The 27334-nt window shown below is 39.6% G+C and overlaps 1 protein-coding gene across 2 annotated transcripts in view; it reads left to right on the plus strand.

The window, feature by feature from the left end:
* Window positions 1-27334, plus strand: part of ANK2 (ankyrin 2) — a 633020-nt gene that overhangs the window by 76194 nt on the left and 529492 nt on the right. The window contains exon 1 of one of the 2 annotated variants that reach the window (XM_032401034.1): window positions 25552-25764. The exons of the other annotated variant lie outside the window; for it this stretch is intronic. The gene's annotated coding sequence lies outside the window, so the exon portion shown is untranslated. Of the gene's footprint in view, window positions 1-25551; window positions 25765-27334 lie in introns of those variants that run through there. 2 annotated transcript variants of the gene reach the window in all.

The raw sequence follows: 27334 nt of genomic DNA on the forward strand, positions 1-27334 counted from the left end.
AAAGGAAAAAAATATAGCTAGTATTCAAAGTTATTCACATGTGAAGATCTTAATCTACTGTCCAAACTTAACTTCTGCTACTTCTCTAGATAAACCATTCGGGGTAGACTCATGTATTGCTTGCTTCCCAAATATATTATTATTATTATTATTATTATTATTTTGGTTGCAAGGGAGAAATTCACTCATATAATCTGAAGATATAATGTGAAGACAAAGGTTTTTATTGTCTTCCATTGTTTTTCTGGGTGAGTTCTCTCTTCTTTTCCCCACCTATTCAATCCTCTCTATACTCTCCAATGTAAATTCTGGAGGGATATAGTTCGATTGGACCAATTTCCATTGCCCTAGTAGGAAGGAAGAGTCCTCATGGGTCAGGGCTGTGGAGTTGTCACCCTTGGGTCAAGCTCACTCTGGTTCAATCAGTATGAGGAATAGAGTAACACCACTGTCATGGGTAGGCAGTTTCAGTTGGAAGGATGAAATTTTCTGTGTGACTCTGGGGACTGTCATGTCTAAGACATGATTAAGGTATTTCCACCTCTCTGCCTTTGCTGACACCTACTGTCTTGTACATAGGGTATTCTCTATGAATTTATACATATTTTGATTCTACCCAGCTAAAATATTAATGTTAAGTAAATGCCTTTAATGTTAAGTAAATGCCCCAAATATTGTAGTCTGTTAAAATATTCCATCTATGATCTTTTTGTAGATCATTACTGAGCACATATCATGTGGTAATATTATTTGTTAATTATTAAAATTATATATTGCATCATTTTAAGTAGAGTATAAACTCTCTGTGGGCAGGGTCCATTTCTGGTATGTCTTTATTTTCCCCAACATGTTTTGGACATAGATTCTATGTTTGTTGCCTTTTGCCTATTTTAAAAAAGTCACATCCATTTCTAAAGAAAAGGTAATATATACAGCTACTTGTGGTAAAGTAGTACTCTCACTAAAAAGTCATTGTATATAGAGGGTGCTCTGTTACATTTATATAGTTAACCCGGTTAGAACAACATGGGTTAGAATAGCATGGGTCCACTTATACGCAGATTTTGTACAGTACAGTACTGTAAATGTATTTTCTCTTCAAGATTTTTTTAAAAAAGTTATTTATTTATTTACTTGAGAGAGAGACAGAGAGAGTGAGAGAGAGTGCGAGCTATGGGAAGAACAGAGGGAGAGGGACAAGCACAAAGTCTGAGGTGGGGCTCGATCCCAGGACCCTGAGATCATGAGCTGAGCCAAAACCAAGAGTCGAGTGCTTAACCAACTGAGCCACCCAGGCGCCCGTTCTTTAAGATTTTTTTTAAATTTTTTAAAAAGATTTTATTTATTTATTTGACAGAGAGAGAGAGGGAACACAAGCAGGGGGAGTGGGAGAGGGAGAAGCAGGCCTCCCACCAAGCCGGGTGCCCTATGCGGGGCTCGATCCCAGGACCCCGGGATCATGACCTGAGCCGAAGGCAGACGCTTAACGACTGAGCCACCCAGGCGCCCCTCTTTAAGATTTTTTAAATAACATTTTCTCTCTCTTTTCTTGCATTATTGTAAGAATACAGTATATAATACATATAACAAACAAAATATGTTTTGACTTTTTGTATTACATAATCATCCATAAGGCTTTCAGTCAACAGTAGGCTATTAGTACTTAAGGTTTTGGGGAGTCAAAAGTTACATATGGGGGTGTGGGCACCCCTAACCCTTGTGGTGTTCAGGGGTCAACTGTACTGTGCTAGGATGGCAGGTTCAGAAAGAGATCAGAAGAGACTTGAAGAACACCTCCAATTTTAAATGTGTCAAAGCCTGGGGCTCACAGCTTATGAGAAAAGCCTCAAATGTTAGAAGACTACAAAATATATAAGAAGAAGAAGATAGGTGGGACAAAGACACCCAGAATAGGAAGATCAAAATGGAGAATTAGCTAAGGTGATACTTGATGACTAAATCATTAGGGATCCTTGAAGGAAGAGCACTGAGCATATCATCCAAGTCAGTAGGTAAGATGAATGTCAGGGAAATGTTTATGATTTGAGACCAAGGAGGTGGGGAAGGCCTAGAAATGAAAGACTTTTTAGGGGCACCTGGGTGGCTCAGTTGGTTAGGCATCTGCCTTCAGCTAAGGTCATGATCTCAGGGTCCTGGGATCAAGTCCCATGTCGGGCTCTCTCCTCTGTGGGGAGCCTGCTTCTCCCTCTCCCTCTGCCTGCCACTCCCCCTGCTTGTGCTCTCTGTCAAATAAATAAATAAAATCTTTAAAAAAAGGGAAAGACTTTTCAACAGGCTATGGGAATTCAAATAATTACATTTATTAAATATAGAGTTGAATTTATACTGGGCTTGGGGATGGGGAGAGAAGCAATATGAACTAACAAGATCAATAATGACCACTGAATGGTTGAATCTCACTAGTGATTTACCTCAGGTGTATGTGGTTTGTGTCCCCTAGTTCTCTTATACTCCAGTGGATCTGTGCTTTTGATCTCTATGTTATGGGTCATAGCAGTTGGTATTCAAAGTAATTTTTCCTAACAATTTAGATGTGACATATTTACAAGGAAAGGCACACCAGTTGGAATAAGATGGAGAAAAAGAAAAAAAATCAGGGGTGGAAGAGGACATGAACCAAAAGGTGCAGGACTTGAAGGCAAAGATCTCCCTCTCTTTGATCCTTGGAAGCAACACCAGAGAGTTTCAAAATGGTGACAGCAAGGGATTCATTAAGGAATTCCCTAAACACCAAAGAATTAGGCTTATTTACTCTAATAATGTAGTAGAGATAGCTTATGTAAATGTGTGTTGGACTACCTAGTGTTCATTCTGGAAAAAAAGAATGAATAAGAGAAAACTCATTTAGACATTTTGAACATAAGAAAGATAATAAAATAGAAATGAACTTTTACTCATAAGAAGGAAGAATGAATTCTTTGTCCACAGTGACCTTGAGGTAGATAGAAATAATCTGTCCTTGATGATATACTTATTTATCTTCGTGAAATATCAGATCCCCAACCAGTTGATCTTTTTTTTTTTTCTTTTTTAAGATTTTATTTATTTGAGAGAGAGAGCAAACAAGCACATGCAGGGGGAGCTGCAGAGGGAGAGTGAGAAGGAGGCTCCCCACCGAGCAGGAAGCCCAACCCCAGGACCTTGGGATCAGGACCAGAGCCAAAGGCAGGCACTTACCTGACTGAGCCACCCAGGCACCCCTTTAAGCACTTGATCTTGAAATCTACCTTGTTGATCTCTGAGCCAGCTCACTAGATTTCCAGTAGCATGGGGTGGGGGGTGGTTATAGATAGATGGCTTCATTGACTGTTCCCTGCCTCTTAAGGGTTTTTAAGGGTGTGCAGACATAAAGAGTAGCTTTTCCTCAGGAAAATGCTACATATTAGGACTAATTTAGCAAAGTATAGCATCCCTGTGTTACTCATATTTATAGAGTATTTGAGAAGTCTTTCTAGCTGCCACATTTTAAAGAGAGTCTTGATAAATTGAACATTTCTAAGAAAGACAGGGCCTAAAAGGGAAGAATTCTTAAAATATCTGGGAGTCTTCATGTAATTTTTTTTTAATTGAAAGGAGGGATTAAGTTTATTCCATGTAGCTCCAGAAGGTGGAAGTTAGATTATTGGATAGAGCCTGCAGAAAGCAGATTTATTCTTAAAATAAGAACTTTTTTTTTTTTAAGATTTTAGTTATTCATTTGAGACACAGAGTTACAGAGAGAGAGAAAGAGAGAGAGAGAGAGAAAGAGCATGAGGAGGGGGAGAGGCAGAGGGAGAGGGAGAAGCAGGCTCCCCGCTGAGCCAGGAGCCCGATGTGGGGCTTGATCCCAGGACCCTGGGATCATGACCTGAGCCGAAGGCAGATGCTTAACCATCTGAGCCACGCAGGTGCCCCAAAATAAGAACTTTCTAACGCTTAGAGTTGTTTTAGAGTGGATATGGCCACCTTCTGAAGCAGGCTGTCTTTGTCAACTTGGGCTACTGGAAAAATTACCATGAGCTAGGTGGGTTAGACAAGAGAAAGTTATTTTTTTCACAGTTCTGGAGATCAAGATCAAGGTTTCCGCTAATTTAGTTTCTAGTGAGAGCTCTTTTCCTGGCTTGCAGGTGGCTGCCTTTTTCTATATCCTCACATGCATATACACATGTCTTTCCTTAGTGCATATATAAAGAGAGAGAACACAGGAGTGGGTGGAAGGGCCCAGTGTGTCTTATGAGGACACCAATCCTATTGGATCAGGGCCCCACCCTCATGACCTTATTTAGCCTTAATCACTTCCTTAGCAGCCAGTCCTCAGACATAGCCACACTGGGGTTAGGGCTTTGGCATATGAATTTTGGGGAGACACAAACAAAACAGGACAGCCCTTTGTTTGGAGTATTTAAATAGAAGCTAGTTAGCCATCTGTTAGGGCTGTTGTAGAGGGGAATCCTCAAACGTGGAGAGACTTGATCTGATGATCAGTTTTCTTGAAACTAAAGGAATAGGGTAAAGCTGTAGATTATTGGATGTAGGCATATATAGGGGTGCACATTTGAAAAAAATTTGGTCTTATTCTGGGAGCTTCTCAGGAACCAAAATCATAGGTGTTGGAAAATCAAGGTAGAAATAAAGAAAACCTCTTTTAAAAAAAAAAGATTTTATTTATTTATTTGACAGAGAGATAGACAGAGCCAGAGAGCACAAGCAGAGGGAATGGTAGAAGGAGAGGGAGAAGCAGGCTCTGCACTGAGCAGGGAGCCTGATGGGGGCTTGATCCCAGGCCCCTGGGATCATGACCTAAAGGCAGATCCTTAATCATCTGAGCCACCCAGGCGTCCCTAAAGAAAACCTCTTAACCTCTAGAGCTGCTTGGACTTGGTTAGGCATGGAAATTGAAAAAGTTAGAATCTACCTACATAGAATTTCCAAATACCTTAATCTTCATCAATAATATATTTGTCATGTAGCTTGTTCTTTAAAGGACAAATTCATAATAACATGATAGATACGTTGTGTCATTAATAGATGCTGATAAATAATTTTAGAGAACTTAAACCACATTTGATTTGTTTTTCAACACATCCTAACACAGTTCCTTTTTCAGTAGGCAATGAAGTAAACTTCGCATCCAGTAGGATATCAGAATTGGACCTAATAAAACCAAACCAAATATTTGAATTACTTGAAAACATTCTTATATACAGGTCGTATTGTGATGGAATTTGAATCCGTTTGGCATTAAATTTGAACAATAGTCTGCATTGTTCAGTGTTGCTGATGACTATAAAAAGGTTACTAGGGGAGGTTATCATCTTAGGTCTTTGGTATTTACTATGATCCTCACAAACATTAATACTTATGCTAATTACAGCACAAAAAATCGGTTTGCTGCAAGATATATAAGAAACATACAGATGCTACACATTATATAATGTTATATTGTAGGGGCCCATGGCAAACTGCCCCAAGATGGGCAACTTTGACATAAAGATTATTTTGAGTCAAAAGTAATCAAAACCCAGTAGATACAGGAAAAGCTCTCTGCCTCCCCCTCAACTGCCTAAATTTACATTGGAAAGGAGAGCGAAAGAGAGCCATTAACAGAGACTCCCCTTTACTTCAGAAGCTTATCTGCATAATAGGGCAACCTTGTTTTTCCAAACATCTCCTTTCACCTTCTTGCTAATGAGCTTTCTCCCCTTTGTATCCTCAGGCCCCTCACCGTCTCCTTAGTTCTATAGGCTTCAAGTTGCCTCATTGTCTTTGGAATTTCATTTCTGTGTGGATTCCCCATACCTACGCTATTTAATTTAATTTTCTCCTGTTCATCTGCCTCATATTGATTTGATTCTAAGTCCAGTTTAGAAGGACTGTAGGGCAGAGGAAAATTCTTCCTCCCAAAGCCATCTTCACTGCTTAGTTGGTTTGCTACTATTTTGGGAACATGGAACGATGGAGTCAACAGCAAGTAGAGACATAGAATAGTTTTGCCCTGATATAAAGGAGGTTGTGAATTTTATTTGCATGTCATGCTATTTTTTTTTGTTTTCCTTTCATTATAAATTTGATACATGCTTATTATAGAATGCTTTGGAAAAAAGCATTATTTTTAAACTCACCATCTGTTACCTCAAAACTAGATTTTTTTGGACAATATGAATTCATTATTCCTTTTGATCCCAAATTTTTTTTGATCCAAAATTTTAAAATAAAACAACAACAACGTGATTTACTTTGAGAAGAACCTCAATTTTTAATATTAAAAACCTAAAAATATTTTTAAAAGTAAGAAAATCTTCAAATTAATTTGATATCTTTTGATGAGATTTACTAAATCGTTTTGTCCAAGAAATTAAAATAAGTCACAAATGAGCCAAAAGTTAAGGTGTTAAGATGGTTCATATGAAAGGCTGGAATAATATTTATATTTTGTTCAAAGAATTTAATTATGTTATAGGCATATTAGTATCAAATAATTACTTAGGAAAAAAGTGGTTATAAGGCAAGTAGTTTTTAATCATTATTATTTACCCTGAAAGTCCCTTGTTAATGTGGGGTCTCACGATTGGATGGGGGCCACCAAATGTGGGCAACCTGATCAAGTGGTGGGCAGGACAGTAAAGCAGAGACTGTCTGCCTCGAGGCAGTGGTGGGCGGCTGTAGTTAAAGGGGGTAGGTGAGGAGGTATTGCAATGTATAGAATTTTCCCTTTTTGTACCTTTGTCCAGGTATAAGTAACTCATTGGTCAGCCAGGGCTTATGGATATTTTGAGATGGGTCGCCCAATGGGCATGTGTGTATCCAGCCAGGGAGTTGGGGGTCACTGTGGGCCTTTGTACCTTACTCAGGTTTCCATTGTTCAAGTTGATTGCCTAAAGGTGGCCTCTACAATTAAGAATTTTATCTTACTATGCCATTGCTTATTAAAAATTAGATAGGAACTATTTTATGTTTTGGTTTATCATATTGCTGAATAATTGAGTCATAGAAACTCAAAGATCTAAAGAAATATCCTTGGAGATGATTTCATTCAATTTCGTCTTTCATAGATGAGAAAACTAAAGCTCAGATAGAAATGAAATAACATCCTCCATTTGGGTTACTAGCAGCAGAAACCCTCCCCCCCCAACCCCCCCCCGCCGCACCTCCCCTCCACCCTGCCTATCATCACATTTCTCCTGTGGGGTTTACAGAATAACTAATTGCTGATTCCTCACTCCAATCCAATGTGTTGGAAAACATATTTAACAATGTAAAAGAGAGCTCTGAAGTACTTTATGATAAAAGTGAATTTTATTTTCAGACAAGCTGTAGAAGGTCATGAAATTCCTCTGGAAAGTTTTCATGCAGTTAATAGTTTATCTGTACAGATTTCTAGCTTGGCTGTCTTATAAAATTAGTTGCTTTGAATTAAGATTTCATTTATAACAATTTATGCATTTAATACAGTATTTTGATAGACAAGTCTCCTGTTGTCTGGAAGAGGAATCAAATCATTTGTTGGAAGATATTTAATTGGTTAAATGATTAATAAAAGCAGAGTATGTAGTTATCTTATTTGTTTATTGGTTTGCCTATTCTTAGCCACTTAACTAAAACCAATCCCATAACAAATACTCCTGGAAATGCAATTTAAGTATAATTAAGTCTGCAAGGTCTAGTGTGCTTGTGAGGGAGTACAGTATCCAAGCCTGAATTTATATTTAGTGATTTTCAGGCATCAGGTTTAATTTCTCTTATCAATATGAGTTGGTGGCTCTGTTTTAAAATTTTTAAAAAAATTTTTTTATATTTTTGAACCAAGTGAGGTGCTAAATGCAGAGGTAAGAAGCACTTTCTTCTGTCATCCTAATTATTCTAGCTGGGAATCAATCTTAAGTGCTTTCAGCAAAGACCAGACTTGCTGCCAGGAGCTTTGTTTATCTGCCACCATGAGAGTTTAGGTATAGATTTTTGATTTCATAGTAACATAGCTCTTTTCAAGGAGGAGCCATTGTCAGAAGTTGGCTCTAGGGCAACTGTGAGACAGAATAATAAACTGACTCTGGGCTATTGAGTCAAAAAATAATTAGGTTTGAATCCTAGTCCTTGGACTTGCAAGCAATATGACTTTGAGAAATACTAATTGTTCTGAGTCTTAATTTGGCCATCTATGAAATGAGGATAACAATATGTTTGTTATGAGAATCAAATGAAATAATGAATGTCAAGCACCAATGGCAGTGTCTGGTACATGTTGCATAAGTCTTAATTACCTTCCTGCCTCCCTGCAAATTCAATTCTACTTCCTCTGGATTCCTTTGCAGACTAAACTGCAAAATAATTGAAGTGGGGATAGAGAGCATTGGGCTACTATGGAGGCCATGTTGTTGGTAGACATTACCTTCCAATAAATATAGGAGAGGGATCAAGATTACCATTCTCCATTGTGCCCCATTCCTAACCCCAGGTCTAATTGCAAACAGCACCCATCCAATTAAATCCAGTTCCCAGCAGCCTCATCTTTGGATATTATTCAGAGACTTGACATATGATAACTAGTCCTGTATTCCAGGGTGAGGTAATCCAGGATTGGCCCCAGTTGCTTATGGAGAGCCAGTGCTCAGGTAAAGTGGGTTACTATTTTTCTTTAGGAAAGATGAACAAGAGTTACAGTTGCTAAAGTAAAACAGATGTCAAGATCCAGGGATAGGATCAGAAAGGACAACTAGATTACATTTTTTAAAAATTGTAAATATATATGCGTATATCGTAAGTTTTATCATGTTAGCCATTTTTAAGTGTACAGTTCAGTGACGTTAAATCCATTCACATTGTTGTGCAACAATCCCCACCATCCATTTTTAACACTTTTTTTTTTTACTATTTCTAAACTGAATGAAACTCTGTACCCATTAAGTAATAACTCCTCAGCCCCAGCTGTTGGCAACCACTTTCTTATACTCTCTGTCCCTATAAATTTGACTATTCTAGATACCCCATATAGGTGGAATCATATACTATTGGCACTTTTGTGATTGGCTATTTTGCTTACTATACTGTCTTCGAGGTTCATCCATATTATAGCATGTGTCTGAATTTCCATTTTATGGCTTGTTAACTTTCCATTGTATGTATAGATCACATTTTGTTTATCCATTCACTAGTGAACACTTGATTGCTTCCACCTCTTGGCTAGTGTGAATAATGCTGCTATGAGCATCAATATACAAATATCTGTTTGAGTGAGTCCCTGGTTTTGTTTTTTTGGGGGTGTATATCAAGAAGTGGGATTGCTGGGGGCGCCTGGGTGGCTCAGTCCGATAAGCGTCTGCCTTCGGCTCAGGTCATGATCCCAGAGTCCTGGGATCGAGTCCCGCAGGAGGCTCCCTGCTCCATGGGGCGTCTGCTTCTCCCTTCCCCCCGCTCATGCTCTGTCTCTCAAATAAATAAATAAAATCTTAAAAAAAAACCAACCAAACAAACAAAAACAAAAAAGAAGTGGGAATGCTGGGTCATGTGGTAGTTCTTTTTATAATTTTTAGAGAAATTGCCAAAACTGTTTTCCATAGGGCTGAACCATTTTACATTCCTACAAGCAGTGCACAAGGGTTCCAGTTTCTCCACATCCTTGCCAACACTTGTTATTTTCTGTTTCTTTCTTCCTTCTTCTTCTGCTTTTGGATAATGTTATCCTAATGCATGTAAAGTGGTAGATTACTCTTAAAAACATGAATTGTGATATACAACAAAAAACCTGTCTCATTTCCTAGCCTAGGACCCATGCACATAGTAGGTGTCTGTTGAATGAATGAGCAAGAATCCACGTCATATATGAAATGAAATATGTATAAAAAATAATTCAGGAAGTATTATAATACAACATATTCATCTATACATCCATTCAGTCAATGAACAGCAGTATGTGCCATGTACTGTGTTAATTGTTAGGAGTTCAAATTTCTTTCCTTTTTTTTTTTAAGATATTATTTATTTATTTGACAGAGAGACAGCACAAGCAGAGGGAGCTGCAGGCAGAGGGAGAGGGAGAAGCAGGCTCCCCGCTGAGCCCCCGATGCTGGGCTTGATCCCAGGACCCTGGGATCATGACCTGAGCCCGAGGCACACGCTTAACCGCTGAGCCACCCAGGTGCCCCAGGAGTTCAAATTTCTTTCTTTCTTTCTTTTTTTTTTTTAAAGATTGTATTCATTTATTTGACAGAGAGAGACACAGTGAGAGAGAACACAAGCAGGGGGAGAGGGAGAAGCAGGCTCCCCTCAGAGCAGGGAGCCTGATGCGGGGCTTGATCCCAGGACCCTGGGATTGTGACCTGAGCCGAAGGCAGACGCTTAACGACTGAGCCACCCAGGCGCCCTGGGAGTTCAAATTTCAATAAAAGGTGAAGCCAAGACAAATGTGGTTCCTTCTCTCAAAGAGCTCACGCTCTGTTATCTCTCTAGGGAGGAAGGCTGAGTCACCAAGATATGACAGTTCAATTAGAGTATCCATTAAAAAAATCTAACCCTTTTGGTATTAAAGTCTATATATTTTTCAGACCTCATCATGAATAGTAATGATACTGTATTCTAGTGTGTTTTCTTTTACAAGTAGTAAATAATACATATAATACACACATATACATATAGTTACATATATCTACATCCTATATCTATATATATGGTGTACGTCATGAGATTTAAGCCCTCTGGAGTTCTGGGATTGAAATAAGCCCAAATGGCTATAAAACATCCATTGTTTGTAGGAATTAACTTTTCTTTTCATTTAGAATGGTACTAGTTATTTGCTGTTTTTGGGAGAATTGAGAAATAATCACTCAAATCATTTTCTGTATACTGTGTTCAGATGAAGAACCCCTGTTGAGAAAGTCTGCCTCAGTGACTTTCTACTTCTCAGTGAAATAATAAAATTGATCTGAACCTGCAAAGCTGAAGACTATTCAGTGGTTCATGGTAATGATAGAAAACGTGTAAGGCACCAAAGAGACCAGTTAGATTACTGCTTTTGCTTTCTCTATAAATTCAGAAGGATAGGAGGACATATATTTGCAACTGAATCATGGTCTGACTTTCTTCCTATAGAGAAGAATGGGCTCCTTTTTTGGGTGGGATTTATTTGTCTTATGTCCAAGTCAAGAAAATGCTGTAAATGATCATGCTGTCATTTGGTTTATTATACTCAAGTTATCCACTGAACTGCCTCCCTGAACATAAATGTACAGTAGTTTGCTACTGAGGCTCTGTGTTACTTTTTCTACCTATTTAATTCCATTCATTTAACAATTATTTGTTGAGATCCTGCTATATCTTCAGTACTATGGTAGGTCCTGATAATACAAAGGTGAACTGATCCTGTGGCCTAGTGGTAATGAAAGACAAATGAATAGACAATTATAATTGCTAAGTATTAATAAATAGCAGAGCAAGCAGAGGGTGCCGGGGTAGCACAGAAAAGAGACCCCCAACGCAGACCAAGAGGATTAGGGGAGACTTCCTGGAGGAAATGATAACTAAATTAAGACCTACCATTGAATAGGAATTAAGGGAGGAAGGAAAAGAAAAGTTCTTTCTCAGAAGAAACAGCACAAAGTCCCAGCATGGGTAAGCATGCATCCTTAAGAAAATGAAAAAAAGGTAAGAATGGCTTGAGACCACATTGTGAGGGTGTAATCTAGGATATCATGAATCCTCTTTAGGACTGCATTCTGGGAGCATCAGGACTCATTACAGAGTTTGAAGAAAGGGTGCATTGCAATGAAATTTATGTTCTGAAAAGATAGCTCCAGCTGCAATGTGGAGAATGGGTAAGGGAAGAAAGGGTAAGATGGAAGTATGGGAGACCATGAGCTTTCTGTACTAATCCAGGAATACAGAGAAGTTTGTAAATTTCACTGCTCTTTTCCAGGATTTTGGTGACTTTTTTGGATATATGATGTGGAGGAAAAGAGTGACTCCCTGGTTTCTGGCTTGGCCACTAGGTGAGATGGAAAACAGAGTGTAGCAGTTTCCTAGGGAAGATGATAAGTTCAATTTTAGATAATTTATATTTGAGGTGCCTGAGAGACAACCAAGAAGGCTGTTGTGGTGGGAGTTTTAGGGAGAGATTAGGGGAAATTATTGTTGATGTTTAACTTTTGCTCTTATTGCCAATCCTTGTTTAGGATGTTGCTATGCAAATAATAATTTAGGAATTAGAGGCATTTCTTGTGGAGTTGGATCCAAAGAGTAAAATAGCAAGGGGTACATAACTTGCTGCTTCTTGGGAGCATCATGGGTTGAGGTAGCATCATTTTGATTATCATTTTCTGCCAATGGCTAAATGATTGCTCCTTCTTATTTATATAAATATATAGTTGCATATATATATTTATGTATACATAGATAAGTATGATCTTGCTGTGTCTGTTGATGTGCTTATTTTTGGGAAGTAGAATTAGTTGGAGGAGCGGGGAATTGTTAATTTATATAATCTTAACATGCTAGAATTTCTTTTGCAAGAAGCACTTTATTTTATGAAAAAATAATTAAATCAAAATTATTGAGTAAATAATTGAGTAAAAATTTTAAGTAAACTGTGTTGATAAAAAATAATTGAGGGAGTGGGAAAATTTTGAAGAGCAATGTAGAAGGCATAGAAAGGGAAAAAATGACGAGGTGAGATAGGAGGTTTGGTGATACTCCACAGATTACATGGGGAAGTCTTCCTGCCTTCTTGCCTCCCTAAGTGGTATATGAGGAACCACGGGTAGGGTGCCTGGGTGGCTCAGTTGGTTGGGTGTCTGCCTTCGACTCAGGTTGTGGTCTTGGGGTCCTGGGATCGAGTCCTGCATCCAGCTCCTTGCTCAGCGGACAGTCTGCTGCTTCTCCCTCTGCCTCTCCCTCCCGCCTGCTCATGCTCTCTCTCTCAGATAAATAAATAAAATCTTAAAAAAAAAAAAAAACCCAAGTGTAAAGAATTTTTGTCATTCATTTGCTACTTCTTATTTATTCTCCTATAATAAGCCTCCATCATTACACTTTTTAGCAAGACTGATGCTCAACTGTTACTCACTGGTAGACTGTGGTGGTTATTTATAGCTGATATCTGTTCTGGTTGGTGTGATTGCTGATTGTTATTATTACTACTGCTTTAGTAATTTATATTCTCTGACAGCATTGATTTAGGAAGCCTTTCTTTTGTTTTCTTTATTTTTTTAAAAATTTTTCTTTATTTTATTTTTTTTTAAGTAAGCTCTATGCCCATTGTGGGCCTTGAACTCATCACCCTGAGATCAAGAGTCAGATGCTCTACCAACTGAGCCAGCCAGGTGCCCCTTATTTAGGAAGACTTCCTTGACATCTGCCTCTTCTTCCACTTTTCAAGTTGAACTGTCAGCTCTTTCTCTGCTTCTCCAGTATTCCCTGGTAGATGTCCATAATAGCACCTGTAGTAGGCTGAATTATGGCCCCCAAAGAGATCAGGTCCTAATTTCTAAAATCCTTAAATGTCATCTTATTTGGAAAAAGGGTCTTTGCAAATATGATTAAATTAAAGATTTGGAGATGGAACAGTTATTTTGGATTACCTAGGTGGGCCCTAAATGTCATCACTGGTGTCCTTATAAGAGACAGGCAGAGGGAGATTTGACACAAACACAGAAGAGAAGGCAGTGAAGAGGTGGAGCAGACAGAGATTTGATTTGAAGATGTTTGCCTTGAACATTGGAGTGATGTGGCCATAAGCCAAGGAATGCTAGCAGCCCCCAGAAGCCAAACGAGACAAGGGACTGATTTTTCCCCATAAGCCTTGATTTCAGCCTAGTGAAACTGATTTCAGGCTTTTCAGCTCCAGAAATATGAGAGAATGAATATTCCAAGGATCACATTGGAATGTACTTACATGTATTATTTGTGGTTTGTCTTGTCTGAAATTCAAATTTAACTCAGTGGGCCTCCTATATTTTATTTGGTAACCCTAGATAGAGGTCATGTCTTACTCATCTCTGTGTTGTTTAGCAGTATTTGGTAAAATGGATGTTTGGTATAAATGACATGATAATTTTGCAAATAGTTAAGAAGTCTTTTTATTATTGAGATTTCCAAATATATTCAAAAGCAGAGAGAGAAGAGTGTAGCAAAGCCCTCTGTATCCATTACCTAGGTTCTACGATCATCAATACATGATTGATCTTACAGTTTTTAAAAAAATACTTTGTTCAAAAGATGCAGCTCTGGTGGTATTGTTTTGTGTGTATATATTTCTATGTGTGTATGTAAGTGTGTATGGCAGGAATTGGAGAGTGGGGAGCATTGTATATGAATAGCAGGAGAATCGAACAAGATTTCAATGATTGAGGGAACCTGGTAAAGAACGCCAGGTGAGGGGCGCCTGGGTGGCTCAGTCGTTAAGCGTCTGCCTTTGGCTCAGGTCATGGTCCTGGTGTCCTGGGATCGAGCCCCGCATCGGGCTCCCTGCTCTGTGGGAAGCCTGCTTCTCCCTCTCCCCTCCCCCTGCTTGTGTTCCCTCTCTCACTCTGTCTCTCTCTGTCAAATAAATAAATAAAATCTTTAAAAAAAAAAAAAAAGAACGCCAGGTGAGATAGAGCACATGGCCAATATTTTCCAAATATAAATTGAAACATGGGCACAGAGACGAGTAAATATAACTTCTGGTAGAACTGTTCTGCTGAAAACAAAGCATTTCATGAATGTTCAACTAGCTTTGCTGACAATTTCACCTCTCAGAATAGTGAGGAAGCAATCAGGAGAATGGATATCCAGAACTTGATTCTGAATGCCAAGGAGGAACAGGTTGGGGACATGGAAGTGACTGGCACTGAAGGAGGGATGTGAGATTATGACCGTATCATCCCTGAATGTGAAGTAGCTAGGGAAAAGAGGCCTAGATGTAGTCAGACCATCATGGTTTGTAGGAAAAGTAGGCTTCAAAAATTCAGAGGAAATACAGGTATAATTGCATCCTGTGGGTATTGAATGACATACAGTTGCCAGAGAAACAAGAAGCTCTTTAAAAAATGAAATTTTAGGGGTGCTTGGCTGGCTAGTCAGTGAACGTGTGACTCTTGATCTCGGGGTTGTGAGTTCAAGCCCCACGTTAGGTGTAGAGATTACTTAAATAAATAAATTTTTTAAAAACCTTTAAAAAATGAAGTTTTACAGTATTCTTTAAAAAATGAAATTTTACAGTTAAGTTTGATACATTTTTTAAAAGTTTTATTTAAATAATCTCTACACCCAATGTGGGGTCAAACTCATGACCCTGGGATCAAGTGTTGCATGCTCTTCCGACTGAGCCAGACAGATGCCCCAAGTTTCATACATTTTTATATGGAGGGAGGAAATCAGAAGGCATCTGTAGCAACTGCTGTTGGTTGCCTACCTTCATAGCAGGTAACCTGAACCAATGAATTGAGCCAGGCCAACAAGTCAGCCAACAGATCCTTTTTTTCCCCCAGCTTTATTGATGTATAATTGACAAATAAGATCGTATATATTTAAAGTGTACAATGTGGTGATTTGTTTTATGCATACCTTAAAACAAGCAGGTTAATTAATATATTCATTGCCTAATACTTACTTTTGTGTGTGTGTCTGATAAGAATGCTTAAGATCTACTCTCTTGGCAAATTTCAAGTATACAATACAGTATTATTAACTATAGTCATCATGCTGTACATTAGATCCCCAAAACTTACTTATCTTAAAACTGAAGACTTAGGGGGCGCCTAGGTGGCTCAGTCGGTTAAGCATCTGCCTTTGGCTCGGGTCATGATCCCATGTCCTGGGATCAAACCCCGCGTCGGGCTCCCAGCTCAGCAGGGGAGTCTGCTTCTCCCTCTCCCTCTGCCTCTCCCCCTGCTTGTGCTCTCTCTGTCTCTCTCTCTCAAATGAATAAACGACAACAACAACAACAACAACAAAAACCCCAAAACTGAAGACTTATACCTTTTGACTAGCTACTCCTCATTTTCCGCATTCCCTAGCCCTGGTAACCACCATTGTACTCTCTGTTTTTGGGAGTTTGACTTTGTTTGTTTGGGTTCCATATATAAGTGAGATCATGAAGTATTTGTCTTTCTCTTTCTGGCTTATTTCACTTAGCATGATGTCCTAGGTTCATCCATGCTGTCACAAATGACAGCATTTCTTTATTTCTCACAGTTGAATAATTTGTGTGTGTGTTCATTCATGTGTAGACAGACACTTAGGTTGTTTCCATATCTTGGCTATAGTGAGTAATGCTACATTGAACATGGGAATGCAGATATCTCTTTGAGACACTGATTTCATTTCCTTCAGATAAATACCCAGAAGTGGGATTGCAGGATCATATGGTTGTTCTATTTTTAATTTTTTGAGGAACCTCCATACTGTTTTCCATAATGGGTGTACCAGTTTACACCCACCAACAGTGTACAAGAGTTCCCTTTTCTCCACATCCTTGCCAATACTTGCTATCCCTTGTTTTTTTGATAAAAGCCATTCTAACACATGTGAGGTGATATCTCATTTTGGTTTTGGTTTGCATTTTCCTGATGATTAGTGATGTTGAGCACCACTTCATGTACCTGCTGGCCATACGTATTTCTTCTTTGGAAAAATATCTATTCAGAGGCTCTGCAATTTTTTTAAAGATTTAATTTATTTATTTTAGAGAGAGCGAGAGAGAGCATGAGCAGGGGGAGGTGCAGAGGGAGAGAGACAAGCAGACTCCGTGCTGAGTGTGAAGCCTGTCTTGGGGCTGGATCCCACACCCTGAGATCATGACCTGAGTGGAAGTAAAGAGTTGGCTGCCCAATGGACTGAGCCACCCAGGCACCCTGCCTTTACCAAATTTTTAATTGGGTTCTTTTTTTTTTTGGCTATTGAGTTGTATGAGTTGTATGCTATTGAGTTCTTTATATATTTTGGATAGTAACCTCTTATCAGATATATGATTTTCAAACATTTTCTCCCATTCAGTAGGTTGCTTTTTCATTTTGTTGATGGCTTCCTTTGTTGTGCAGAAGCTTTTTAGTTTGATGTAGTCTCACTTGTTGATTTTTGTTTTTGTTGCCTGTGCTGTTGGTGTTATATCCAAAAAAATCATCGCCAAGACCAACATCAGGGAACTTACTGCCTATGTTTTCTTCTAAGTGTTTTATGGTTTCAGTTTTACATTTAAGTCTTTAATCCATTTTCATTAATTTTTGTGTATGATAAAAGACAGGGGTTCAGTTTCATATTTTTGCATGTGGTTTTCCAGGTTTCCTAACACATTTATTGAAGAGACTGTTCTTTCCCCATTGAGTATCCTTAACTCCTTTGTCATAAATTAATTGACTATATGTGTACATTTATTTCTAGGCTCTCTGCTGTTCCATTGATCCATGTGTGTGTTTTTGTGCCAATAACATAGTCTTGATAACTGTAGCTTTATCCTACAGTTTGAAATCAGGAAGCTCCCTGATGCCTCCAGCTTTGTTCCTCTTTCTCAAGATTGCTTTGGGCTATTTGGGGTTTTTTGTGGTTCCATACAGATTTTAGGATTCTTTGTTCTATTTCTGTGAAAAATGCCACTGGAATTTTGATAGGGACTGCATTGAATCTGTAGATTGCTTTGGGTCATGCAAACATTTTAACAATATTAATTCTTCCAATCCCTGAGTATGGAGTATCTTTCTGTTTAATTGTGTCTTCAATTTTTTTCCATCAATGTGTTATCATTTTCAGTGTACAGGTCTTTTACTTTCTTGGTTAAATTTATTCCCAGGTATTTTTTTTCTTTTTGATACAATTGTAAATAGGGTTGTTTTCTTTCAGCAGTTGCAAAAATTAGGGCTCCAGACAAGTATACTGGCTCCTTTCTGGGAGATACCAGTGAGCTGTAGTGAGGCAGAGGGATTTTGCATCGATGGCATTCCCTGGTTTAATTGCTATCCTTCCTTGAGAGCACCGCTGTAGCCTCTAGATGGTGCCCAACCTGAAGCCTGACCCTAAGGCCTAAGCTCCAGGACTAGCAGATAGGCCTCTTTCACAGAAAGGCTGGGGGTGTGTTTTAAAACGTGTATTGTCTGTGCAGTGCCCTGGAGGTGGTAGCCTGCCAAGAACTGTTTTTTTAATTGTCATAGTCTCATGGGACTCAGGATTGCAAGCCCCCTCCCCCCCAAGAGCCAGATAATCAGGAGGTATCCCCTCTGTAGCAGCGGTAAAAACCAGGCACCAGTTGTAAAAACTGGGGTAGCAGACTCATATAACAGACACATACAACACATATAACAGCTCCCTTGCAAGAGATGCTGGTGCTCTGGAGCACGGCAGAAGGAGAGTGCAAAGACAGTGCCTGCCTTCTGAGGTCCCAGGAGAGATTTAGGGTCAACCCTTAGATGTGTGTTTAATTAAAAGCCTGTCTCTCAGGCTGCAGCTCTGATGAGAAGCTAATAGGCTTCTTTCACAGAAATATTGAGCACCTGGGTTTGTTGCCTTTTGCTGAGCCCTGGGGGTGGTAGCTGTTTAAGAGCTCTTTCTCCATTGGTTACAGTCCTGTGGGACTTGCGAGTATAACCCCTGCTGGTCACTAGGGCCAGGTGATGTAGAGGTGGACCCTAAAAGCAAAACCCATAATCATGACACCAGACAAAGGTATAAGCTCCATTCTGGAAGATACCAGTGAGGTGGAGTGAGGTAGAGGGAGAGTGCAAAGATTGTCTTCATCAGCCTCTGTAGTGTAGGCTCCTTTGAATGTGCTGAACAGGAAGCCTGTCCTTCAAGCCAAAACTCCTGGAGGAGAAATAGGCCTCTTTCACAGAAAGGCAAGGGGTAGGTTTCAGTCTGCTATCTGTGCGGTGCCTTGGGAGTAGTAGTCTGCCAAGAAATGTCTCTCAGATTGTGACAGTCCCATGGGACCCAAGGCACAAGCCCTTCCGGCCTCTAGAGCCAGGTCATCAAGGGGCATTCCCTGGGGTGGGGGTGGGGGGGGTGGGCAGCCGCAAAAACCAGGTCACCAGATGTAAAAACTGGAGCACCGTAAGTGTGTAGAAGCTACCCTCTGGGAGATGCTGGTGCTCTGGAGTACGGCAGAGGGACTGTGTGAAGGTGATGCTGGCTGGATTGAAGCAGAGGGGAAATTGCAAAGTTGGCACCCATTAATAAAAGGAAAAAAAAAAAGAAAGAAAGAAAAAGAAAAAAAAAGGAAAAGAAAAAGGGAAAAAAGGAAAAGGGGAAATAAAAAGAAAAAAAGGAAAGGTGGTGGGGAGGGGGGAAGGCCCTTTCTGGCTTTAGCAAGTCAAAGGGTGAATGTCCAAAATGGTGCCTGCTGGCTAGCGCATAAAGATGGTACCTGTGGGAAAAGGATTAAAAAATAAGGATGCTACCTGCTGGGTTTTTTTTTTTTTTTAAGATTTTATTTATTTATTTGAGAGAGCGTGAGAGCATGAGCAGGGAGGAGAGGGAGAAGCAGGCTCCCCGTGAGCAGGGAGCTCGATGCGGGGCTTGATCCCAGGACCCTGGGATCATGACCAGAGCTGAAGGCAGACGCTTAACTGACTGAGCCATGTAGGCACCCCACTACCTGCTGGTTTTAAAAGTACAGAGGTAAAGCAGGAAGATGGCACCCACCAGCTTCCTACCTCAGAAAACATCTCAGCTGGCCCTTGTCCCTCAGACCAATGCTTTAACATTAGGAAATGAATCTCTTTGACATAAAGTCTGGGCATTTTTCAAAGGGCTGTTTCTTGGCCCTGCAGTGGGTGAGTGTGTACACAGGCCCTTTAAGAGCTGTTCCTCACTTTGACATAGCTCCAGGATCTCGTGAGCACAAGCCCCATTGGTCTTCAAAGTCAGGTGTTCTGGGGGCTCATCTCTCAGGTGCTGGTCTTAAAAGTTAGGATGTCTGATGCAAGGCAAAACCCTTCACTCTTTAGGGAGAAGCTCTTGTTTTGGGTTCCCTCCTGACAGTGGGTTTTCTCACCAGGGGTTACTTGTTTGCCAGTTTTTAGTTTAGTTTTTTTTTTTTTTTCTTTTTTCCTGAGGAAATTGTTCCATATATAGCTATAGATTTGGTGAATCTGTAGGAGGATGAGTTCAGTATCTTCCTATCTTGCCATCTTGAACCAGAACCTCATTCTATTTTCTTGCTGAAGAGACTGGGTCATTTTCTGGTAGAATTCTACCTTCTGGATTTCTATGATTGTTTACTTTTATTGAAATTTTAGTTTACTCTCCACTGTATTTCCGGTAAACTAGACATTTCTATCTAAAGTTGTGACTAAAGTGAGGTTTCAGGTAAAACATTCTTGTCAAGAATATTTCATGAGTGATGCTGAATCATATCAGGAGTCTCATACTACTATTTGCTCTTATGATGTTATCTCCCATCATTGGATTCATGGTTAATGTGAAAACTACCACCATCACTCCATTGGGAAGTTACGAGTTTTCCTCTTGAGACAAGTAAATATTCTGTGTGTTGACAACTTGGCAGCAGATTATTATCCAGTCCTTGTCAACCTTATACCCAATGCTTTTTTTTTTTTTTTAAGTAATCTTTACACCCAGTGTGGGGCTTGAAGTCACGACCTCAAGATCAAGGGTCACATGTTCTACCAACTGAGCCTGCCAGGCATCCCTATACTCAATGCTTTTAGTACTTATTGCTGATTCTTGCCTGAACCGGTTATTCCATTATAGATTGCAAAATGGTGACTTTTCCAATTTTGTCAATCCTTTTGCATTCACTAATTAGGATTCTTCTGTCAAGAAGAGCTTCCCCTCGGGGCGCCTGGGTGGCTCAGTCGTTAAGCTCAGTCCGGCTCAGGTCGTGATCCCAGGGTCCTGGGATCACGCCCCGCATTGGGCTCCCTGCTCCGCGGGAAGCCTGCTTCTCCCTCTCCCACTCCCCCTGCTTGTGTTCCCTCTCTCGCTGTGTCTCTCTCTGTCAAATAAATAAATAAAATCTTTAAAAAAAAAAAAAAAAGAAGAGCTTCCCCTCATCAACTGGAGCCAATTGTTACTCTGAAATAGAGTTCCATGTGGTAAAGAAATAATACTTAAATCTCTCTCTTTTCCAATATTTGAGTAAGGAATTGGTATAACTGTCATCCCAATTAGTGGCAAAAGTGTTTTTTTCTTTGTGTGTTAAAATATTGTTAGGATTTTTATATATTCAAGTAGATTAATCAGTCATAGTATTCTTTATGATGGTGTCACAGATTGTATTTACCTAAGAAGACTATGCTGATATATTTGGTCCCACATGTTCTTCTTATAATGTGATATTGACACTTCTCCATTATTTCTGCCCAGCACTCTCTTGGGATATGTGCTTTCAGTGAAATCCAACCACCCTGAAGCCACCACATTGGAGAAGAGAAAGCATATGGAAAGAGAACATAGAGATATAGAGAGATGATAAAGGAATCCTAATTGTTCCGTCCCTTACCTATTCCAGGCCAGGCAACAAACATATGAATGAATGAGTGAGCCTTCAGAAGATTTCAGCCTCTAGCTTTTGAGATGCTCAATTGATGCCAAGTATAGTGGATGCCAGCTGACCCACTGAACTCTGCCCACACTGAAAATTTCAGAGAATAATAAGTGTTGTTCTTTCTTTATATTTTTTCTAAAATAAGTGTTGTTTTAAGTGGTTTGGCGTGGTGTTTTGCATAGCCACAGTAGCTAGATGAAGTTGGCCTGTGGGAGCCTCCCCAAATTGATTCCCATGGCCTTTGACATGATGCCTATGCTCTTCAATAGTTTCCTTACTTTCTGGCATAAAATGATGTCTTAAGCTCCCCTTATATTTTTTCTGCCTCCAGATCTGAAATCAGCCTTTTCCCCAAAGAGTCCTGGTTCTTTTTAGTGGGAAATGGTATTTCGGGTTCGAAATGTGGGCATTAAGAAAGCTTTCAAAGAACAAATTTCAATAGAAAAATTACAAACTTGTTGATAATAAAACATTTCAACATGTTTCCTGAAAGCGAAATTGAAAGACAAACTATGAAGGTCAACAGAATGGACAAGAAAAGTAATACAATTCTAACAAAAATGAAACCTGAACAGGGGTTGCCTGGCTGGCTCAGTCACTAGAGCATGTTGATCTAGAACTAGAGTCTAGAACTAGAGTCACTACTGATCTCAGGGTTGTGACTTTAAGCCCCACGTTAGGTGTAGAGGTTACTTAAAAAACAAACACGAACAAGCAACTCTCAAAAGATGGAATGCCTATGGATAATAAATATTGAATCATGTTCAACTTGTACTAAAAAATAGAATATATATTATTTTTCCTTTATCAAATTAATAGATTTTCTTTAAAAGAAATAAGCTTCTGGGGCACCTGCGTGACTTAGTCAGTTAAGCGTCTGTGTTTGGCTCAGGTCATGATCCCAGTGTCCTGGAATTGAGCCCCACAGTCGGGCTCCCTGCTCAGCAGGGAGTCTGCTTCTCCTCCCTCTGCCACTCCCCTCCACTCGTACTCTCTCTCTTTTACTCTCTCTGTATCAAATAAATAATAAATAAATAAATAAATAAAAGGAGCTTCAATATTGACAAGAATGCAGTAAAAATGTAATCTTGTACACATTGGTGGCAATGCCACTTGATTTTTTGGCTTTCTGCTAAGTAATTGGACCATATGAATAATGCTGCAATATTAAAAAGTTGCAACGATTTGCAATATTAAAAAGTAGCTAGGTTAGAGCCTAAGATACTGTGACAAAGAGATACCAAATGAAGTGTCTTAAAATTAAAACAAAATTTTTTTCTCTCATACAACAGATTGAGAGTGGGTAGCAGGCTGGAAGACCATTTCTGTGGTCATTTAGGGGCCTGGTTCTTTCCACTCTCTTGCTTTGCCATTTCCTAAGTGCTTTAGTTGTATGGTCGAAGGTAGATCACAAGCAAGTCTGGGTTCCAGCTTGCATGAAGGGGAGAGAAAGAAGTCTAGGACAAGCAATATTCTCTTAAGCTAGAGAGATAGAATTATGCTAACAAGGCCACATCTAGCTGGAAGGGAGGCTGGGAGCTGCAGTCTTTATAGACAGGAACTATATATCTAGCTTAAACACTGTTACTTAGGAAGAGGACCACATCCTTTGATTCAATAATTCTGTTTCTGGTAATATATTTTAATGAAATAAGTCAATTGGAGAAAATATGTTAATTACTTAACAGTAACTCAGCCAAGGAGAGTAATGTTCAGTTTTATTTACTAGAGAGGAAACTCACTTGAGAAATATCTATACATATTAACGAAGCGTTTTAGAGGCCATGGAAGGAATTAAATGAGGTGGAAACCAGTGGAGGGTTTTGAGTAAAAGAGTGATTCAGTTTAAGAATATTCTGCTTGCTGTTTGGAGGACAGGGTGAAAACAGTTGCCCTAGTCCAGGAGATGAATGATGATGGTAGTTGGAACTAGGGTTTTAGCAGTAGGAGGATAGTCAATTGATTATTAAACTTTTATTAGCTGTATGGATTTTGGAAGGAGCATTTTATCTGTGAGGCCAAATTTCCCACTTTACTTAGCCCATATAATAAGAGATAATGGCAAAAGATCACTAAGTGGGGTGTTGGTACAGACATATACCTGGAGTGTTATTTTAAAATGTTCAAAGTTAGGGGCGCCTGGGTGGCTCAGTCAGTTAAGCGGCTGCCTTCGGCTCAGGTCATGATCCCAGGGTGCTGGGATCGAGTCCTGCATCAGGCTCCCTGCTACTCAGGGAGGCTGCTTCTTCTTCTCCCTCTGCTGCTCCCCCTGCTTGTGCTCTTGTGTGCTTTCTCTGTCAAATAAATAAATAAATAAACTTTTTTTTTTAAAAAAAGAGTTTATTTATTTATTTGACAGAGAGAGACACAGTGAGAGAGGGAACACAAGCTGGGGGAGTGGGAGAGGGAAAAGCAGGCTTCCTGCCGAGCAGGGAGCCCGATGCGGGGCTCGATCTCAGGACCCTGGGATCACGACCTGAGCTGAAGGCAGACGCTTAACGACTGAGCCACCCAGGCGTCCCTGAAAACCTTAGATTTCATTATTTTGTCTTCATTCCTTACATTTAAAGTGGATTACACTATTTTTGTATGTATTTACTAAAGCTATAATATCAGTATTTAAGTAGTATCTATATATCCTCTTTGTTATGGAAATAATTTAATCTAATGATGATCTATTAAGCTATATGATTATTAATCTAATAACCTGTCATTTTATATATAATATTTAAGTCATCTGTTTGTTTTGTATCAAGCATGTGATATTTTCTCCTGAAAAGATGACCAGGTTGCTTGTGACTAAAGAATTCAATATGAGATTCCATGAAGCAGCTAATGTCCATTTGTTTTCTATTGGGAATAACCCATATAAGGAATAAAACTAAGTCAATTCATTTATTCTCACTACTTGTTGAACACCTACTGTGCTTAACACCTATTTATGTCACTGTAAATAATACCAAGGTGCATGACATTCAATGGATTTATAAGCTGATTAGAGAGATCCTGTTTCTACATAAATATCTGAAATACAGTTGATAAACTAAATTCAGTAAGTAACACAGTTATAGAAGTAACACAGTTAAAGTAGACAAAGTGAATTCTCCTCTTGGCCAGGGAAGAATTACACTTCTGATCACTGCTCCTTATTTGGCTATGATTTTGCTTCATAAAAGCTTAATAAGTTTGGTTATTCTTACCTTAAATGTTACATTTATTACCATTTATCATAATGAAACCAGAATGAAACATGGCTCTGTTACTAGCCTTCAGATTTAGTATTAGACACAGGGCATTTTATAAGGAGCCTTGATAAAGCTCTTACTTCTTTGACTTATCACAGAAAGAGAATTGGAAGCCCTGTGCCAAATAAAAAGAAATCTTATTTGAAACCATGCACTTGTTCAAATACTCTGCTTCCAAATCTAATATCCCTGCTTTGTGCTAGGTGCCTAGTAGGTGATCAATAAATGGTTATTGAATGAATAAATGCAAGCATGAATAGATGATTCTGAGTTTCTGCCTGCTTATCTGTCTGTCTAGGTCTATAGGTCTATTTCTGTTGGACTGAATGTGAGGCTCCTCATAGTGGAATTACTACACATGGCACTGAATCTAGTGCTTACCTCCCTGAGAAATTCCATGAATTAAAGCCACTGGTAACTAGCTTAAATAAAATTCACACAAAACCCACCAATATTTTATGGATATATATATATATATATATATAGTCTACAGAAAGGTGGGGGAGGTAGTAGTGATTTGCAGATGAAATTATTCCCATAGTTATTGGCATCTTGACAGTAGCTCATTTTTCACCTTCCCTGAACTAGGCGTGGAACTCCAGTTACTTCCCTATATCTGATAAATTCTGGCTGCAAACAAATCCAAGTGCTTTTCTTGCTTATTTTTTCCTTCTGTTAGAAACAGAAGGAATCAGGCAAAAAAAAAATTTTGTGAGACAACAACAGTTCCTTACTGTGTACCACCTGCTTAAATGTAAGCCCAAGGCACCCAAATGATGCAACCCAGGAGTGTAGAAGAGGCTGGTGGATGGGCTGTCACGTTTGGCTGATCTGATGTCAGAGCAGATCATGTGGTGCTCTGTGGGCCGCTGGGACTGGCCCGCCGAAAGCACATGGATTACAGTCTGAGGCTGTAATGGGAAAGTCGGCTCCTGGGCTGCGGTCTCATAGACACCAGCCGGCAGGGCAGCTGGGGGCTTTCGGATTTGCCCTGCTCTGGGGGCCCTCCTGCTGCGTGACTCACAGGCACATTGCAAAGAGAAGCCGCTGCTCCCAGTAAGTCCTTAAAGAAGATCTTTATTCAGAGCATTCTGGAAGCGGGGAGGAAGTGTGGGTGTGGATGGGGGTTACTGGAAGCCCTTTGTAGAACACTCTCCCAGGATCTGGGCTGGGCAGCGTGGCTTTCCATGCCATCCTGGAGTTGATAGGCAGCGGTGATGTGCACACGTCCCCCAGCCCTGATTTCGGTTTGTTCTCCACGGGATGTGTTTTCCTGAACTGCATTTTCTATTTTTGTAATTGTAGGATAGATTTGTGAGATCTAGTTAAAGTGAATGGATTTCAGATCCTCAGACCCTTGAGTGGTCTTGGCATTCTCTGTATGGTAAGCAGGGAGAGGGGAGAAAGGGTGGTGTCTCTCTTAGTCAGAATCACTGTTTATGTTAAGATACTGGCTGTGTCTGTGAAGGAGAAATATTTAGTGGTTGCTACCTCTTTCTTGCTTTGGGTAAGTAGGTGATGGAAAAGAAAGCAGGGTGAGCCAGCAGTGAGGAGCATGTAGATTTGAGGAATTATTGGTAAACTGAAATGCTGTTAATATATTGCTTTTTAGTGGTCTGTTGTATATGAGGTCATGTTAAGTGGTAGAACAGGTGTCAGTAGGGGAAGGATGATGGAGTTCTGTCTCCCTTTTCCCAGCAAGCAAATTGTTTTTCCTGCGTTCAAGGCTCTGTTAAAGAGTGGTGAGAAGTGCAAGCAGTGCAGATTTCTAAGTACTGTTTTTTGTTGTTTTGCTGGTAACAAGCATCACATTCCTACACTGATGCATCAGGAGAGATCCTCACCTCGGTGATGTTTAGGTGTGGCCTTTTTGGAGAGCAAGGGAATACATGCAGTAACATCTTATTGTTCCTTCTGGGCATATAACACTAAATTTGTTTTAGAGACTGAAAATAAGTGTGGCTGGAAGGGGCTATACAGGGAAAATTAGGGGAAGAGATTATTTATTTGCCTTGGCACTTTCTGTGAACACTTGACAGAGTTTGAGGTCAAGGTGGAGGATGTCCACTTGAAAGATATAAGCAAATAAATAATAAGGCTATGTTGTTAGGCATCAGAAAACATTTATTCTTTTTTTTTGTTTTTGTTTTAGAAATAACCCTAGTCTTTTCTTTGAGTCTCTGCACAGACTGTAAGCTTTGCAAAGCCTGATTCTAGAAACATTTAGGCATTGAAGAAACTTTCGGGTGGGAAAGATGGTGGGATGGGAGCAAAGAGAGTATGCTTAGATGAGATCTATTCTTTTTTATAGGCTTTTGCAATAGATGACTTAAGTCACAGAATATCAAACAACAGACAGCAGCTTGCCCCACCCATAGTGCTGTGAACATGGATTATTCACTTGTCATTTTATTCCAATGAACTGCATAAGTACTAAGTGCAGAGAAGGTTCTAATTCATCATTTGAGCCCCGTGAAACAGAGTACGAGCCAAATAAAATGAAGCCATAGAAAAATGAAGATTCCCTCTTTCCTGCCCCACCCCATCTTGTTCTCCCTCCATATTGTTGAGTCAAGCGAGATTTATGCTGGAAAGGGTCCTTGTTACTGTTTGTAATTTTGTTAGC

The sequence above is a fragment of the Phoca vitulina genome, unplaced genomic scaffold, assembly GCF_004348235.1.
Source record: "Phoca vitulina isolate PV1807 unplaced genomic scaffold, GSC_HSeal_1.0 scaffold3, whole genome shotgun sequence".
NCBI lineage: Eukaryota > Metazoa > Chordata > Mammalia > Carnivora > Phocidae > Phoca > Phoca vitulina.